Source organism: Narcine bancroftii, chromosome 12 (genome assembly GCF_036971445.1).
Source record: "Narcine bancroftii isolate sNarBan1 chromosome 12, sNarBan1.hap1, whole genome shotgun sequence".
NCBI lineage: Eukaryota > Metazoa > Chordata > Chondrichthyes > Torpediniformes > Narcinidae > Narcine > Narcine bancroftii.
In genome coordinates, this window is record NC_091480.1 from 14,023,652 (window position 1) to 14,042,796 (window position 19,145).

General features: G+C 42.1%; 1 long non-coding RNA gene across 1 annotated transcript in view; it reads right to left on the bottom strand.

The window, feature by feature from the left end:
- Positions 1-519: 519 nt before the first annotated feature.
- LOC138746496 (uncharacterized) overlaps positions 520-19,145 on the bottom strand; it is a 60,063-nt gene continuing 41,437 nt past the window's right edge. The window contains exons 4-5 of the long non-coding RNA XR_011346993.1: positions 7,718-7,879; positions 520-819 (exon numbers count right to left, since the gene is read on the bottom strand). This is a non-coding gene — a long non-coding RNA (uncharacterized lncRNA). The remainder of the gene's footprint in view (positions 820-7,717; positions 7,880-19,145) is intronic.

Genomic DNA, 19,145 nt, shown 5'->3' on the forward strand with positions numbered 1-19,145 from the left:
TTATGCCAAAGGCTTCCTTTGTGAATTGCTAATGCTCCAAACATTTTCTTTATTAGTAACTTCCTACATTGTGGAATTGCAGATTCCACAACATCTATGTGTCAGATCAACTGACCCACTCCTACTTTTAGGATGTCCTCCTGGGGTCTCTGACCTCTGTCTTGGCCTTTTCCAGGGACTGTTATCTGTCCAACCAAACACAAGCCCTGATTCTCCTGTGGCTGGAGGCAAGCCTGCAAATTTCGTCAATCACATCCACAGATAAGAGAAATACAGTAAGTAGCAATTCATCAATGGATTGAAGGAAAGCGAATGACAGATGTTGTGCTAAAACATTCCATCAGCATGACTTAATAGTATGAAGTAAGCAGTTTACAGAATTACGACAACCATTTATGTCATTTAATCTTTGTCCCAATCCGACTCCCACTGCAAAAATGAAGATGCTGGCTGAGCTTTGTAAATTTAAATCACAATAATTAGTTATTACTTTTCAACAATCTGTCTCTCTTACCTGCAACTCAGCCACAATATTTTGGAAGTTCGTCTTGTAATGGATTTTTGTCATTCATTCGTGTTCATCTGGAAAGGACGGTTCAGGAACTCCTGCTGTTGTGCAGGCAAACACTGCCTGCAACATACCCGACAAATGGCAAGAACAATTGAGCATTGGAGAGGGTGTTTCCCAAGGAGTTAAACTTCTCAACTGCTTCTTCAAATCGTGCAATAGGATCACGGCGTTCATATAAATTCCATCCAGGAACGGCAATCAATATAACGCTCTGTCACTTCTGCACGATGAGTAAAGTGGATCGTATCCTGGATGAGAGTGTGCGGAAGATTCTGAATTAAAGGCAGTTCTTTTAAAAACTAGTACATTTTTTATCTTCTTTAGACAGAATCCTTGCAAACAACAAGTCTTTGCATTATGGTCTCGAGGGCTTATATCTTTCACTTCACTCTGCTCAACAAATAATCCACTCCATGTTGTAATTTTATTGGAATGAAACTACAGCAGTGAAGCCATTGAAATATACAAAATAAAAGGAGATTGTTTGGCTGATTTACTGTATAATTGAAGGAGCAATCAAAAAGGACAAAACTTATGGCTCTGTATATTTCCCTTTATTAACTCGATCTCCTTTTAAAAATTATTATTGAATCTGTTTCTGTCACCTTTTAACATAGTCCAATCCAGATCATAATGCCTTGCTGCTTGTAAAAACATCCCACCAATTTCTTTGTTCAAAATTAGACTCGAAACCTAAACACAGTGCCTTCTGACAGATAGTAAAAAGATGTGAAGTTTGACTTAACTTGCCCCGGACAGGGTGGCATCTTGAATAGAGCTGACTTTGTCCACTTGGAAGAGCTTAAAGAGCAGTGGGACAAAAAAAAATTATGAGAAGTAGTTTAGGTGGTCAAGAGAAGTGAGGTGGCTGATTTGAGTTGAGGTGTAGTGTAGGAAGGTGGAAGGGGCAAGGTTTATTTTCAGGGTAAGCTGTAGTTTGAGATTGTGGATGAGGATGGGTATAAGTGGGTCCTTGGTCAGGGTGAGGGTTAATGTAGGTGGTTGGTAGTCGTGAGGTGGTGCACCAAGATTGGGTGTTTATGTTAGGAGGAGTGATGTTTTTGATGAGGGACAGGGGTAGCAAGGATGTTTGGTAGTGAGTCCAGTCACTCAGCTCTGTGGGGATGGACCATTAAGGCTGGTGTTGCCTGTGAATGAAGAGATAATAAAATGGCGAAGATCCACAGCCATTCAACCTCATCCATCCCACACCTCTCACAACAGTTGCACTTCCACCACAGGGTGAATGTTTCCTTGTAACAACCAGAGCAATTTCAACTGTTCACTGTTACATTAAGCACTTCTACACAGCCATTGAGGGGCAGAAACTTTCCGAAAAAATTCTGCTCTGGCGGCAGTGTGAAAATGTCGGGACGGAATTTTTATGTAAATTTCATCCTGTAATCTTTCCACTCGTACCCCAACACATTTTTACAGAGCAGCTGCAGTGTAAATTGACTGCAGGCACTCTGTAAGAGATAATGAATACGACGTCCACCCTCTGACAAACTCCGCAACTCAAAGGCAATGTATAAGTGCTGTGTAAACGACCATTCCTGAGGTAAGCATGCAAATTCTTAACAAAATTTTCCTTTATTTAGTGTAAAAATCACAAATGACTCTGTCTTCATTATCTGGCTTTCTGAACTGATTAGTGGTGCCATTAGGCATTTCTACACAGCCACTGAGGGGCAGAAAATTTCCAAACAAATTCTGCTCCGACGGCAGTGTGAAAATGTCAAGACGGAATTTTTTATGCAAATTCCATCCCGTAATTTTTCCACTCGTACCCCTACACATTTTTATGGAGCAACTGCAGTGTAAATTGACCACAGCCATTTCAGTAAATCAATGAATACGACATTCCCCCTCCAACAAACTGCCACACAGGAAGGCCGAGTAAAAGTGCCCTAAAAGATCCCCTGTGTAAACAACCACATTGGACGGATTTTTCTTCAGAATAATTCCAGTTTCTGTGTAAAAAAAATGCCAATTTCCTTCATTACCATCCTTAATTCTTACTGCACATGGTGATTGTGCCTGTGAATACCAAGGGCTGCCTCCAACCGGAGATGGTCATGACATGACAATAGTGTAGTTGAACAGACTAACATTTTCTCAATCTCCGTCTGATCATCTGTCTACAAACAGGTAGGGGAAGCCTCATTTTAACAGTCATTGCAAATAGAATCGAACAACGTGCAGTCACTGAGCCAACAGTGAATAGGGTCCAGACCTGGGTTTGAATCCCGCGCTGTCTGTAAGGAGTTTGTACGTTCTCCCCATGTCTATGTGCATTTTCTCCGGGGGCTCTGGTTTCCTCCCACCCTTCAAAAATGTACAGGGGTGTAGGTTAATGGGGTGTAATTTGGATGGCACAGACTCGTGGGGCCAAATTAGTGTGTTACAGTGCTGTATGTCTAATTTACATTTTAAATTTTAAAATTGTAAAATAAATGTTCTCTGACATAACTTAAATTTTTGGTGAAGATGAGAGCAAATATTCAGCCAGCAGAGTATTTGGCTCATAGCAGCTGTTTGAATAAAGTTGTGTTTGAATGAAATGGCATTGCCCAAGATGAAGAACTGGTTGAAGACGCTCACAGTTGGGGTGACTCTCTTAAAGTGTCTCCTTATCCCTGTTTAGTAAGAGTCGCTCCGGTCAGAGGCTTTATCTATAAACTTGGGAGAAGAGGGGTTAATTATCTATAATGATATTGTTTGTCTTTCAGGCAGCTCAATGGAGGGGGAGAAACCTGCAGATGCAGCGAGGGTTAAATGGTTTCACAGAATGTGATTGAAAATAAAGAAAAATGCTTTAAAAGTTTATATATTCATGCAAGGGAAGTTTGTTCAGTGTAAGAACAGCATAGTATTTTTGTCTTTTGTCTTTTAAACTGTTTATTCTTAATGTTGGTGGGTTAGTTAGGCATTGTTAAGTCTCAAGCAACACAAATACACTTCTCCTGCATCTACCAATCACCAGAGGTGCCAGATACCAGGGGTTTTACTGTGAGCATGTGGTAAATCTGACAATGTAGTAAAAGGAATTTCACGTTGATTATATTGTCAACTCATAACATAATAAACATATTAATTAAATAAAAGTTAGTTTTAAAATGATCCATTCTTCAGTTCTGAATTGGCAGTGGACATACAGATGCAGACAAATATGAAAAATCCCATGAGTTTTACCATGATAACATTGCCCCTTATTTGTGCTACAGACAGCTATTTCTGCTGACGCAGCAATCCGGTACGTACAGAATGCAATTGCTTCTCTGAATTAGCAAGGTTCCATTCCTCTGCAGTTCTGAGGACACACAGGAAATAGCGATGAATTCCCTTTCCAGAAAAACAGCCGCTAAGAAAGACAAGCAAATGCAAACAGAACAATGCAACACTTCTTGGGGACAACAAAAGCTGAAGACTGTAAGGTTTTGGATCACACACAAAGCCCCAAGATAAAGTTACTGGTGGAGGGGTGTGTTTGTTGGGGGGGGGGGGGGGGAGGAATTCATAGATAGTAGCAGCAGAATGACCTTGCAACAGGTCATATATATAGCTGTGAGAATGAGGAAAAGTGCTTTGAAGGAATTGAGCTTCAATCTACTGTATGTCGTCTTGCTTGAACTCACTCTGTTGTAAAATGAGAGAAAGTCTCCTCAAAGTTTTTTTTTTTAATTTAGACCTACAGCAAGGTAACAGGCCATTTCGGCCCATGATTACACTCAATTAACCTACACCGCCGGTATGTTTCGAACAGTGGGAGGAAACCAGAATCCCGGGGAAACACACTCAGACATGGGGATAACTTACAGACAGCATAGGATTCAAAATGCTGGTGCTGAAACAGCGGTGTGTTAACGGCCAGGCCAACCTCGCTGTGCTAATGTCTACTCTCTTGTCATGTTGTAACCTTAAGACCATAAGACATAGGAGCATAGATAGGCCATCAGTCATGAGCTGATCTATTTTTCCATTCAGCCCCACTGCTCAGCCTTCTCCCCATAACCTTTGACACCTTGGCTAATCAAATAGCTGTCAATCTCTGCCTTAAATGCACCCAATGACCTGGCCTCCACAGCCACCTAGGCAACAAATTCCACAGATTTACCACCCTCTGGCTCTAAAATGTTCCTCCACATCTCTGTTCTCAGCGAATGCCCTTCAATACAAATTGTGTTCTTTTGTCCTTGACTCTCCCACTATGGTAACCAGAGTGTAGACCCTCAGGTTAACAGCAGGAGATGGAGTACGTATTGAAGTGTTTTCGAAGTAGCAAGTATATTATATGCTGAATAGTAAGGTATCCTATTAATGTGCGTTATTAGATCCTGATAGGATGGAAGGATATATATGGTACTTTGGCTTGGCTTCGCGGACGAAGATTTATGGAGGGGGTAAAATGTCCACGTCAGCTGCAGGCTCGTTTGTGGCTGACAAGTCCGATGCGGGACAGGCAGACACGGTTGCAGCGGTGGGAGGGGAAAATTGGTTGGCTGGGGTTGGGTGTTGGGTTTTTCCTCCTTTGTCTTTTGTCAGTGAGGTGGGCTCTGCGGTCTTCTTCAAAGGAGGTTGCTGCCTGCCGAACTGTGAGGCGCCAAGATGCACGGTTGGAGGCGAGATCAGCCCACTGGCGGTGGTCAATGTGGCAGGCACCAAGAGATTTCTTTAGGTAGTCCTTGTACCTCTTCTTTGGTGCACCTCTGTCACGGTGGCCAGTGGAGATCTCGCCATAGAACACGATCTTGGGAAGGCGATGGTCCTCAATTCTGGAGACGTGACCTACCCAGCGCAGTTGGATCTTCAGTAGCGTGGATTCGATGCTGTCGGCCTCTGCCATCTCGAGTACTTCAATGTTGGTGATGAAGTCGCTCCAATGAATGGTACAGTATTGAGTTAATTAGCACACAGCTCATGTTCATGATACCTGCCTACCATGATAATCACTCCACAGTTGATGGATTATCGCTGGCTCTCCACTCAGCTCTGGATTACCTAGACAACAGCAACACATATACCTGTCTACTCTTCATTGACCACAGCTCAGCTTTCAATACCATCATTCACTCTGTGCTGGTTGACAAGCTCCAAAATGTGAGCCTCTGCCCATCTCCCCTGCAACTGGATTATTGTCTTCTTCATCAGAAAAGACCACCGAAAGTGCAAATTGGAAACGTCTCCTCCTCAACGATGCTCCACACCGGTGTAACTCAAGGATACATGCTTAGCACACTGCTCTATTCACTTTGACTGTGAATTCACGCACGATTCAAATGCTGTCAACAAATTTGACGATAACACCACGGACGTCGGCGGAATTTCATACTAGGGTTTGTTGTTGCGGCTGAAGGAGAGCGTCATCGTTCATTTTAAGCATCACACTTTTGTACAAGCATTGGTGACCATTTCTGTTCTTGTCTTGTGTGCCCAACAGTTTTGGATACCATATTGGGTGCTCTTTTACAGAAAGGACACTAAATTGCAAAATAAAACCTACCATCAGGAAGGAGGTAACAGGAGCCTGCAGGTGAGCACTTAACGGCACAAGGACAACTTTTTCCTGTCCGCCATCGGATTACTGAATAGACAATGAACCCCAGACACTACTTCACTTTCTCTTTTATTTTTTGTAGTATTTACTTATTTTGAAATGTAATTTTTCGCATTATTTGCTTTGTAATGCTGCCACAAAACAAATTTCATGAGGTGTTCTTGACAAAAATTCTGATTCTGATACAACTGCCCATTTAATCCTTTTTAATGTTGCCACCTGGCAGAATAATGCTTTTGAGAGATGGAATGCATTTTCTATACTGTTTCAGATAATCATTAACCTTTTCCTTCTTCATGAACAAACATCAATTTATTAATTCATCCAAAAGCTGTTAATAAATCCAGGCATGTGCCAGACGTGCCCGTATTGTTAATTAGCAAAAATCAGGGGCCATCTCCTTTAATTTGGAATACTGGATCAGAATTGCTGTTCACAGTCCTACATTAGCACACCCAAGGGCTGTGCATGAGCCACGTGTGACCAGGTTATCTGCACCCTGCCCTTGAATGTTGTTCAGCTGGGTCTGCTCTCATATTGTATGGGGTGAGGTCTCCTAACAACATTTAAGTAGTTCTATAGTTCACAAGCAATTGGAGACAACAAATAATTAAAAGGAAATGTATTATTTTTAAAAAAATCCAAAACACACAAAAACAAGTTCCTAAAAAGATTACAACAAAATAATGTAAAAATAACTGCCTTTAATCCACAGGCCACAAATCTCCTTTGTAATCAGGTGTAAAGGTGCAACAGACTATCAAGAAAGCATATAGACTGTTGGCCTTTGATGCCAGAGGGAATGAATTTAAGAGCAAGGAGGTTGTGCTGCAACTGTACAAGGTACTGTTGAGACCGCATCTGGAGTTCTGCTTGCAGTTCTGGCCTCCTCACATGAGAAAGGATGTAGTGGCTTTGAAGGTTGGGCAGGGGAGGTTCACCATGCTGATTCTAGGGATAAAGGGGTTGGTCTATGAGGAGAGACTGAGTCATCTGGGACTGTACTCGCTGAATTTCAAAGAATGAGAGGGGATCTTATAGAAAGGCAGAGATAAGATAAAGGTTGGTTAGTTGTTTATTTTGATAGGGGAGACGAGAACAAGGGGACATAGCCGTAAGATTCAGGGTAAATTTAGGACAGAGGGTGGTGTATTTGTGGAATTCGCATCCCATTGAAGCAATGGAGGTGATCTCAGTCAATATATTTAAGACAAGGTTGGATAGATTTCTACATAGTCGGGGAACTAAGGGATATGGGGAAAAGACAGGTAGATGGAGATTATTTTATCATCAGATCAGCCATTGAATGACGGAGCAGGCTCAACGGGCCAGATGACCGACTCCTGCTCCTATATCTTATGCTCTTATGTAATCAGAGGAGCCTCCGATGCCCTGCCACATCTGAGCTGGTATTGGAGCCATGTGACAATTCTCCAGAGCAGGTTTGGAGGAAATGGGTGTCTCTCAGCAAGACTGGCCTCTGTCACTCAACTCCAGTCAAGGAGCTTAGTGACAGATGTAGTGTCATTTAATGGGTCCCAAACATACAACCAGAATTCACGGTATTTCAAGCTCAGAGAGATCCACACCTTTTTTTTTTCCTTTTCCCACTCCTTTGCTGGGGGACTTCTTTGCACCCTCGTGAGCTGAATGAAGAGGAGGCATCGTCTTCTATCCTCTCACCACCCATCAGCACAGGTAACAGGGAATGTACAAGATCTTGTTTCTCTCATCTTTTCAAGTTCAGCTGGCTTGAAAATTAAAATTACAAAATGAATGCACACTTTGACTGCACATGTACAACTGATGAAACAGGAGCTCTGTGCACAACACAAGCAATGCATAGTCCATAATAATCATATATACATAGATTTAAGTTAAAATAAATATATATAAATATTTTGAGATGATTTACTCAATCTCATAGCTTGCAGGAAGAAGCTATTTCCCAGCCTGGCAGTGCTGACTTTGATGGCCCTGAACCTCCTCCTTAATGGTTAAAGATACTGTGTGTTGAATGGAAAGAGGTTTGTATAATTCTTTGAGCTTTATGTTAACAATGTTCCCGGTAAAACTGGCGTCAATGAAGACCCCAGTGGCATACCAGATCCTGCCGTTTTGATGATCCTCTCCATTGATGCTTTGCCACTTTTAAATAATACTTTACCTATACTTTGCACCTGAGCACAATTGCAAAAGTGGTATTCAAATCAACTTCCAAGGTTCATATATTTGAAAAACAAAATGCAGATGGACATTCAAGTGCAGGATATGAAAGAATATTGCACTGTTAGGGAACCACCAATGGTGTGCCAGGGTGATCTCATGGTGGTAGTTCAAGGAAGGCTGTGAAAAATTCACCCATCCCCCTCCATCCAATGTCCTAGGCAACGCTACTCCATCAATCATCACCCAAGTACAAATTAACTAGTCATTAGCACATTTGCTGTCTGAGATATGGTTGTCACATTTGATTTACTGCAACAGTAACTACATTTAAAATGTAATTAATTGGCAGTGGAGCGCAGAAAGAACTTCTTGATGCTGTGAAAGCTCTTATCTAATTGCAAGTTATTTCTTTATGGTATGGAGATCACAGCTGTGAATAAGGATCAACTGAAAATCTGACATAAAAAAGGAAAATGCTGCAAATGGTCGGCAGGGCAGGCAGCATCTGTGGAAGGAGAAACAAGAGTGAATGTTTCACTTTGATGACTCTCCGTCAGAACTGCAACAACTGAGACATAATCCAGTACAATGACCATTTATATTAGCACCATAGAACATGGGGCAGCACAGTTAGCGTGGTGCTTAGTGCTACGCCATTACAGCGCCAGCAGCCCGGGTTTGAATCCAGCACTGTCTCTAAGTTTTTAGATTCATCCCGTGATCACATGCATTTACTCCGGGTGCTTCGGTTTCCCCCCACCCTCCAAAATTTAGGGGTGTTTGTAGGTTAATTGGAACATTTGGGTGGCAATGGCTCATGGGCCATTGTTATCATGCTTTATGTCTAAATCAATGGTTCTCAACCTTTTTCTTTCCACTCACATACCACTTTAAGTATTCCCTATGCCGTAAGTGCTCTGTGATTAGTAAGAGATTGCTTAAAGTGGTAAGTGGGTGGAAAGAAAAAGTTTGAAAACCACTGTTTCAATCATACCTCACTGACTCGTTATGTGCAGGGTTTCAGAACTCCAAAGGAAATGGGCCAATGACCATTTTTCTCAAGCAAAACATTTCAGTAACAATTGGGTCGAGAGCAGTGATTCTCAACCTTCCCTTCCCACTCACACACCACCTTAAGCAATCCCATACTAATCACAGAACACCGACGGCATAGGGATTGCTTAAAGTGGGAAGTGAATGGAAAGAAAAAGGTTGAGAACCACTGGTCTAAATTTTTGAAAAAAAAAATTAACATCAATGAGTACAGCCCTGGAACAGACCATTTAGTCCACAGTGTCTGCTGAATACAATGTCAAATTAAATGAAATCTTGGCCTGCACATGACCCATATGCCTTCCATATGTCTCCACTCCCTGCAATGTTCATGTATCGATCAAAAACAAAATCGATCATATCTGCTTCTACCACTCTCCTGGCCACCTATTCCTGTGAAATGAACATGCCCTGCACATCTCCTTCAAATGTTTCTTCCCACCTTAATTCTGTCCATCTAGCATTTGGCAATTTAACTCTGGGAGAAAAAGAGATTCTATCCATCCCAGTGATTCTTAACCTTTTCTTCCCACTCACATACCGCCTTAAGTGATCCCTTAAGGATCACAGAGCACCTGTACCATGTGAGTGGACAAAAAAGGTTGAGAATCACTGATCTACCTTATCTATGCCTCTCATAATTTTATAAAATTCTATCAGGTCTCCACCTTAGCCTCTGATGTTCCAAAGAAAACTTTTAAGTTTGTCCAATCTCTCCTGATTGCTTAAACCTTCTAATCCGGAAGCATCTTGATAAATGTCTTCTATAGCTTTTGCCAAGCTTCTACAACCTTCCTGTAATGGGGATGACTGGAATTGCATACAATATTCCACAGTTCAATGATACTTTATTGTCATGCAAATATTACAGAAAATGTAATATTACTCGAAAGTTCCTTCTGCCTGACTATGAATCATCATTAGTACTGCCTGGCGCCCCTTAGAATACGAGAGTATCAAAAGAAAGTCTCTTCAGTGACACCGAGTGTCCACAGATTCACTTCCAGTGCACTCACAGCTTCTGCAGCCACACAGACCCCTGTTCGATCCATCAGCAACCCAAGCTCCAGATCACACCTCTAACACAATCAGGATGCGGCGCTTGAGGCCCCTCAGGAACCCTTTTTTGCCCTCAGCACCCTCACAAATCCCAGTTCCATGGGTTCCTTAACCAAGAGTTTCTGAATGCCTAATCGCTCAACCGCTGAGCCCCTCGCTGGTCAGCTCACTGTCCTGTCAGGTTGTCTCCTCTGTTTCTCCTTCTCAACAGGGGGTTTTGCCCCCGTTTCTGATGCCCGGTGCTCACACAGAGTCTGCAACCCCTTGTAGCCACTGCCGAGCAGAGGCACGGCCATCTTGGGCACAGAGTCCAAGGTTGCAGGATTTTAATTAAAAGCACAGTCAGCTCCTTTAGCAGGAGATTTAAAGCATGTACGAAGCTGCCAACATACGGATTGGGTGGCTGGACCCTGTGGAGCAGCAGTGTGTCTCCATTCCCCCACTCTCCTGGGACCACACCAGTGGCAGTGCTGCCATTACAGTAGCTCCAGCAGCGCTTCAGCCAAATCAAGGCTTTCTTTTGTTGTATATGACTTCCTTATCCTTGGTCAGTGAAGGCGGACATGCCTTGATGAGGTGCACTTGCCTGAGGAAAAAGACGCTCTCACAATATTTAAGAAGCACTTGGATTAATAACATGTGAATTACCAAGGCACATCAAATGACAGACTGCTGGAAAATGGGATTAGTGTCAATAGGCATTTGATGGTCAGCATACACATGATGGGCTGAAGGGTCTGTTTCTGTACTGTATAACAAATAGCAGGATCTTGTTCCCCAAATGGCAACCAATGCTTGCAGCAGGGGTCACACTTCAGCACTACAAATAAGCAAAACTTGTATTCCTCAAGCAGTATTTAAATGTGTTGGCCATTCCTTCCAATCATCTGGAGAGCTCTGCACCTTCATTAAGCAAGTTCTAATCCAGATAATAACAAGCAAGAAATGTTTTTTTTCTAATCATCTCTCAATGTTTCATACAAGTTTGCCAAAAATGGCACAAGCCGACTTTTTGCTATTTGGAATTCCTGCCTTTGATTAATATTGACTTTATTGTTAAAAAGAAATTGAACTCATGCTCGCATCCATTAGGCTTAATAGGTCTGTGCTTAAACTTGAGCTTCTCCGAATGGACATGGTGCAAGGAACCACAATGGCATAAATCTCTGACTCACAGAGACAACTGATTTTTTTTTAAGAATTAAACTCCTCTACCGTAAAATAAAGCTTATTTAATCTCATTTTTCTAAATACAGGCTGGAATGTTAACAAAATGTGGATTTATGAGAATTTATTGTCATAAATAAGTACAGTGGGGCTAAAGTTCTTACTTCAGCTGCAGCGGTGCTTGAGCAATGTTAGAATGCCACAATGCTCATAAGACAAAGACAAATATAAAAGGATGGACAAATATTCGCAAATGTAGTTAGTAACTTATAATATTGAATGTTTTGAAACAAATCTGTTCTTGAACGGAGGTAGGTCCTTTCCTTCTGTCTGAAGATAGCACTTTGAGAAGAGATCATGATGGGGTCCTTTATGATGTTGGGTGTCTTCTTGAGACAGCACCTCACACTGAATGTGGTCAATGAATGGAAGGTCATTGCCTTTGTGGGCAACAATAGACCCATCCCAGCAAACATTTTGCTGCAAGTATGTTGGACATTTTTTTGTAGGTTTAACGTCCTTTAAATTAAAAGAAAACACCCAACACTGTATCCAAATTTTTGGGTGCACAATTGCTTGTGACCACAAGCAATGATCGAATACAGCTTTAACGCGAGTGATGAATGATGGCATTCCTCTCCAGCAGGAACAATAAACCCTTAGTATATTTGGACAAAATTCTTGGATGAGCCCTTGTTATGATGCACTCCATAAACCCATGATTGCATGGGATTGCAATAATTATTCTTTATTGAGCAGTGTGAACCAAATAGCTCTTTCTGCATTAGTAATTTCTATGAACTCTCATTCCACCCATCAAAATGTATTGCTTCACTGATCTCCATTGACAACATTACTGAAAAGTCAAATACAAAACCAAATAGAGCATATATTGCAAGAATCTAATTTCCACGCCAGCTCTCTGAGATTTGCAAACTTAGAAGGGTGATATAGAGCACTGAGCATTAATTTTAGCATTTGATATTTAAGAGCAATCAATATCAAAATAACAGCAAAAGTTTGCCTCCATCGACTAATTGCATTGTTTTTGGAACAGGATCAAAGCCCATAGTTGAACATGCACTGTGTAAATTGTATTTTGCCGTTTAGTTCTGTGGCTTATTGGGGTCCTGCTCGTCTCCTTGATGTTCTGGATATCCAGATTAAAAGCTAAAATCAATGATTTTTTTTCACATTTCTTTTCTTTAAGTTTATTTTTAAATTTCAGACTTACAGCAGGTTAACAGGCCATTTCAGCCCACGAGCCCATGCCGCCCAATTACACCCAATCGATCTACAACCCCAGTACGTTTTTAAGGGTGGGAGGAAGCCTGAGTTCCCAAGTGAAAAAAAACCACACAGACACAGGGAGAATGTACAAGCTCCTGACAGACAGCGCAGGATTCGAATCCCAGTTTCAATCGCTGACGCTGTAATGGCATTGCCAACCACGTTGCCCCACTGCTAAGGGGCAGCTGGGGCAGGAGGAGCAGTATTTATTCTGTCTACAGCACAGTGCAGGACCTTCGGCCCCCAGTGTTGTGCCAAACCATATATTCCTTTTTAAAAAATTACTAAACCATTCCTACCTATTTTCCTTCCATTCATGTGCCTGTCCAAGAATCTCTTAAATGCTCCTAATGTTTCATCTTCCACCACCATCCCTGCCAATGCGTTCCAGGCACCCACAACTCTCTGTGTAAAAGTCTTACCCCCTGATGTCTCCCCTAAACTTCCCTCCCTTCACTGATTTATTTTTTTGCGGTATGATTAGCATAGTGGTCAAGAGCGGATAGGAGCGGCAAGGTTAGCATAACAGTTAGCGCAATGCACCTACAGTGCCAGCATCCAGGCCTGGGGTTCAAATCCAGCACTGTCGGTAAGGAGTTTGTACGTTCTCCCCATGGTTTCCTCTGGGTGGTCTGGTTTCCTCCCACTCTTCAAAACTTAGTGAGGGCTGTAAGTCAATTGGGTGCAATTGGGTGACACGGGCTCGTGGGCCCAAAGAGCCTGTTACTGTGCTGTATGTCTAAAGTTAACATTTAAATTTAAAAACTGATTCACAGAGTTGTACAGTGTTGAAGCAGAGCCTTCACTTCACCGCATCTCTCCTGAATAAGGTTTTAAGACAAATGGTGTAACTTTGTGTCTGGCAGTCGTCAAGCAAGAGAAGACATTACCAGCTCAGCTCACATAGACATCAATCTGCAGGGATTTGGGGGAAATATGCGGCGATACCATTGAATTTTACTTTGCTCACCCAGGGGACAGGAAGAGAACGGATCAACACGTTCATCAGTCAAGAGAACTGCAACCCTTCTCCATCGTCATCTGGGAACAAGACTACTTCCAGCAGTTCATCATTACTTTTTCAAAGGAACAGGTAGACTTCAGTCACAGCACACTGTGGATTTCACTGGGAAATGAAGATTTTGCTTCCTGAAAACTTTAGGGTATATATTATGGATTTTGGGCTGTTGATCATGAAAACCTTAAAATTTTCCTATCACGTACCATTATTTAGAATATGAGCTATTTTTGTGATTTCCTGTTCTATTTTAAATCTACTTCATGCATACAAAATCATGAAATATAACATGTCACTGGAAATTCATTTTCTGCATTCGCACTTGGACTTCTTCCCTGCTGATCCTGGTGCAGTCAGCGACAAACATGGTGAAAGGTTTCACCAGGACATCGCGTCCATGGTAAAGTGGCATTAGGGCAACTGGAATCCATCAATACTGGCCAACTATTATTAGGCACTGACATGAAGCTGAGTACAAAACAAAATCAGTGGAAAAACAGTTTTAGTTCAGTTGAACTAACGTAATGTGTCAGCATTATTATGCGATTAAACCTGCTAAATTCAATTAAAATTTAATTTAACGTTTCTCCAAATTTCTACATGATAGTAAATCTGAAATTATCTTTGTCTTCAGCTTGAAGTTGTCCATCATCAACTCCAATTATTTTTCAGGAAGCAAACCTTCTGAAAAAAAATTTGTTGCCTCGTGTTATTGGTTCTCCAAATCTTCCACAAGCGAAGAGTTGGGATAGAAATGGACAGTCAATGCTTCCGGTCAGGAAATTTTTTCTTGACTCATTAAAGGGTCCAGAACAGAATGGCCAGCAATGCTGCCTGACCTGCTGAGTTCCTTCAGCTCCTCTGTTTAAAATTCCAGTCTCTGGAATTTCTTGTGTTTCTCAAAATCTTCTCTGTATATTCAGAACATCCTCTCTGAACCATTTCTGAACATTCCTTCAAAAGACTAGAAGTTACATAGAAGCTGATAGGCTTTTATTAGTAACAGAATGGAGACAATTCCATGCTGGTTTCACTGTCCTGGACTGAGGAGGGAGTTGTGGCACAATTGCCCGCATTTAGGGGTCTGTGGGAGGAGCCACAGGCACAGTCAGCAAGGGGTGTGTCCAGACAAACTATAACAAGTAATAACACAGCTAAAACATATATACAGTGGTTTACCACAATTATCACTGAGTGTGTGTAGGTGTGTGTAACCAGATTTCCACACAGCCACAGTCCTTCACCATCATCTGACACGAATGATAGGAATGTCAAGAGAAATTGGAAACATGACTAAAAGAAATCATGGCACAAACGACAGTTGTCAAATCTGGAGGGAGGAACATCCCACTGATTCGCAGGCTTTGCAGTCAGCAAAAGGACAATGAGTATGAATGCTGAGCAGTACATGATGGCAGTAGGCCATCTCCCACAGACTCCTTCTATCTGTATTTCAGTGGGCAGGTGTTTCTTCAGAACATCATCAGGTCAATTGGGAGCAAAGCAAGAGACAAATCAACTTGCAAATAAGCAAAGAAACCCCAGCAGCGCTTAACATTTGACAATTACTTCAATTGTCTTTTTTCCTTGGAGCCACAGAGAATGAGGGGTGACCTGGAGGAGGTGTAGAAGATGGTGAGAAGAGCCATTGGTCGTGTGAATGATCAGAGGCTTTATTTTCCCCCAAGGCTGAAATGGCAGACACAAGGGGCCATAGTTTTAATGGGCTTGGGAGTAGGTATGGTGGGGGGAAGAATGTAAGAGGTCAGTTTTCCACAGATTGGCGGGTGCATGGAATGCGCTGTTGGCAATGGTGATGGAGGCAGGTACTAGGATTTTTAAAGAGGCTATTAGATAAGTAAATGGAACTGAGAAAATAGAGCATTATGCAGAAGGGAAATTCGAGGCAGTTTTTAGAGTAGATTATTAGGTCAGCACAACATTGTAGGTCAAAGGGCCTGTACTGTGCTTCTATGTTCTAAAGTCCAGCCTCAAAGGATTCCAAGAGACTCAAGAGGCTTTGCTTGGATTTTATTACCATTCATTTACAGATTTCATATATAGTGAAAATTTTTCAGTGTTTTATGAAAATAAATATTGTACATAAACAGTTATGGCTATTGTGGCAACACCATGTCTCTCGTGACACTGCGTTCAGATCAACACATGCAAACAATGAGACAGTGAATGTTGTAGCATGGCGAGAGGGAATCACTCTCTGTGGCTTAATTTTAAACCTTCAGCTAATTGCTTATTTATTACTCAACCACTGGAGTGTGACTGTTATGTACGAACAAAAAAAATTTAAAACAGAATTGGAAATAATGAGAATCAGGAAATCAATACTGCAGTCCAGGTAGAGAGCCTTTGGCTTCTACAATGCAAAACCTCAAGAAGGCCACGTGCGTGTAGATAGCATCAGATTTCTTAATGAGGTTTTAGCAAGGGTTTTAATGAACAGTTCAATGTTGGAGTATTTAGGGGGGGGGGGGCAGCAGGTGCAGGGGGCTCCTTCATTCTGAAATACCAAGTAAATCAAAGCTGACCAAAGGATCATCCTGTCACTCCTTTTGTAAAACAGAAAGCAATTACCTGAAAAAGAATCCTTTCTCCATTCAACAGCTATTAAAATGTGTCTGCTATGGTTAGAGTGAGGGCAATTTTAACCCAGATCTCTGGGCAACATGCGTACATTGACAATTTAGCCAGCTAATTTGAACCCTGCCTGATTTTCCAGCAAGTTGCCAAACAGCTTATTCATTTGACCACTCTCTCCCTTTGCGTATCCTGACCAAGTCCTCTGCCCGGAATTAAATTTATGTTGCACCTTGCAAAACTTATGTAGATATGAAGTAAAGACAAGCATAAAGATGAGGGTGGCACAATTCGTGTTACCATTAGCGCAATGCGTTTTTTTAGCACCAGTGACCAGGTTTCAAATCCAATGCTGTCTGTAAGGAGTTTGTGCGTTATCCCCCTGTCTGCGTGGGTTTCTTCCAAGTGCTTTGGTTTCTTCCCACTGTACGGAATTGGAGGTTAATTTGGGTGTAATTGGACAGCATGGGCTCGTGGGCTGAAAGAGCCTGTTACTGTGCTATATGTCCAAATAAATTAAAAATTTGTAAAACTCTGCTTATAATTTCTGTGATATGAGAATAGATTTGTGTGAGATCCTAACCACATATACCTACGAGTGTCACAAAACCTGCAGAACGCAGGGCAGTAAATGGGGATTGATGTATTGAGAATTTCTAATAGGATTTAAATCAAACTACAATCAAGTAAGAGAACTCTGCCTTTAAGCACCTGTCAGGTAGAGACAAAGAGGAATATTTTAAAAGATGATGTTCTATATGCTGTGCCGCAGAATTGACTGCGCATGTAGTATTGCTCTAAATAAAAGGAAATATTTTCTTTTAAGTAATTTATAAAAGGCATTTTGACAATAATGTCTAAACCAGTGAATGGGAGGTATGGCTATCAGAAAACAGAATATTCCACACCAAACTGTCAATTTACTCATAATTTAAGGGAAGAGGAAACAGAAGTTAAACTAACGTTCCATAAAAGCTGGGAAATTTTTCCACTAAAAATGCAGTGGGTTGAGGATATTAAAAATAAATTTTGAACAGAAAGAATCACGAGGCCCCAACCTTTGCCCAATGAAAGAGAAGGGGGGGGGGGGGTGGAATGGGTTTTAATGAGCGCATTCTACAGTTTAGAGCCTAGCCATAGAGACCGAAGGGAGAGTGAGTGAGACCAGAATTGGAGGAGCTCAGGATTGGAGGAGCTCATCAATATCAGGGGTTGGAAAGGAATAGAGATATCGTCAAGGGAAGTTTATTGTCATGTGATTGCTCAAGTATAACCTGACGAAACCGTGTTCTCCAGTCCTCAGTGCAAAACATGCAGACACGCATCGAGTCAGAACACATATACAGACAGACAGATATTCATACATACAAATAAATAAATATTGTTTCATGAATATGACCGTCAGCTGGTTAGTGTGAGCAGTTCTTTTGGGGGGAAGGGAGACCCCAGTGATCCTCTCTGCCACTTTTATGATCCTGTTGATTGACCTCCATTCCATTTCTCTGCAGCAGTGATCTACCCAGTGATCCACTGTGATCCAGCCAGCCAGGATTGTTTTTAGAAAGCTCCTGTCAAAGTTTGACATTATGGTGACAGAACGCCTTGCCCGCTACAGTCTTCTCAGGAAGTGCATTTCACTGTTGCCCCTTCCTGACAAGCAAGGAAATGTTATGTTTACATGAAGGGTAATTAGTTAGGTGAACTTCAAGGAACTTGGTGCTGTTGATATGTAGTGTTCTAGCCCAACATCTTTATTCTGGCCTGCAGTCTCCTCTACGTCCTCAGCACCATCAGGAACTGCGTTATGTTCATGTCAAAAGTATCACTGTTAGTGCCTGATTATTAGGTGGTAGAGCTGCAACTGAGATGCAGAGCAAAGGAAAGGAATGACATCTGTATTTCAGACTTCATTTCTACAGGAAGGGCAGGTGAACTGGAGAAAGGATGAGAGGAGTGCAGCTTAATTTCCAGAATGCTAGGACTGGTCAGGCCAGGAAATTACAAAGGCAATCAAATCCAGCGATGGGGCCAAGTGCCACTGTTGCTCAGCCTCCCAATTCAATAGTAGAACAGCAAAGCCAAAGTTAGCCTCCGCTCCCAAGGCAATGGCCCAGCACTTGGTCACTCTACACCAGCAAGATTGATACCCTCCATGGCCAACACCAGGCACTGGACTCTCAGTGATGCCATGGAAAGAAATGGTCTCCAAGTGGAATCCCACCAAAATCAAGCTGAATTATCCTGGAGGGCAGCAAGAACCTTGAGCATCTTTGCTGAATCCTGAGAAAATGGAGACAATCCCACCTCCCATGCAAATCATCCATCTGTCCCATCAAGCACATCCTGCCATATGTGGCAGCACCTGCGGGACCCATGTTGACATCGTCACCACAAGACTGGAGTGGAGCCAAGTCACCCTTGACTGCAGGGGATAACCCAAGAAGTCCAAATCATGGAACCGCTGGCTTTTAAGGGGGTTTTCTCCATGTGCTCTAGTTCCCTCTCACTTCTCAAAGATATCCTGGTTGGTGGGGGTAACTGGCCACTGTAAATTACCCCTAGAGTGTAGGTGTACTGTAGAACTTTTGGGGTGGGGCTAATGGAAATGTGAGGACATTAAAAAAAATTAGATGAATACAGTTCATTATCTGGAATTCAAGCAACTG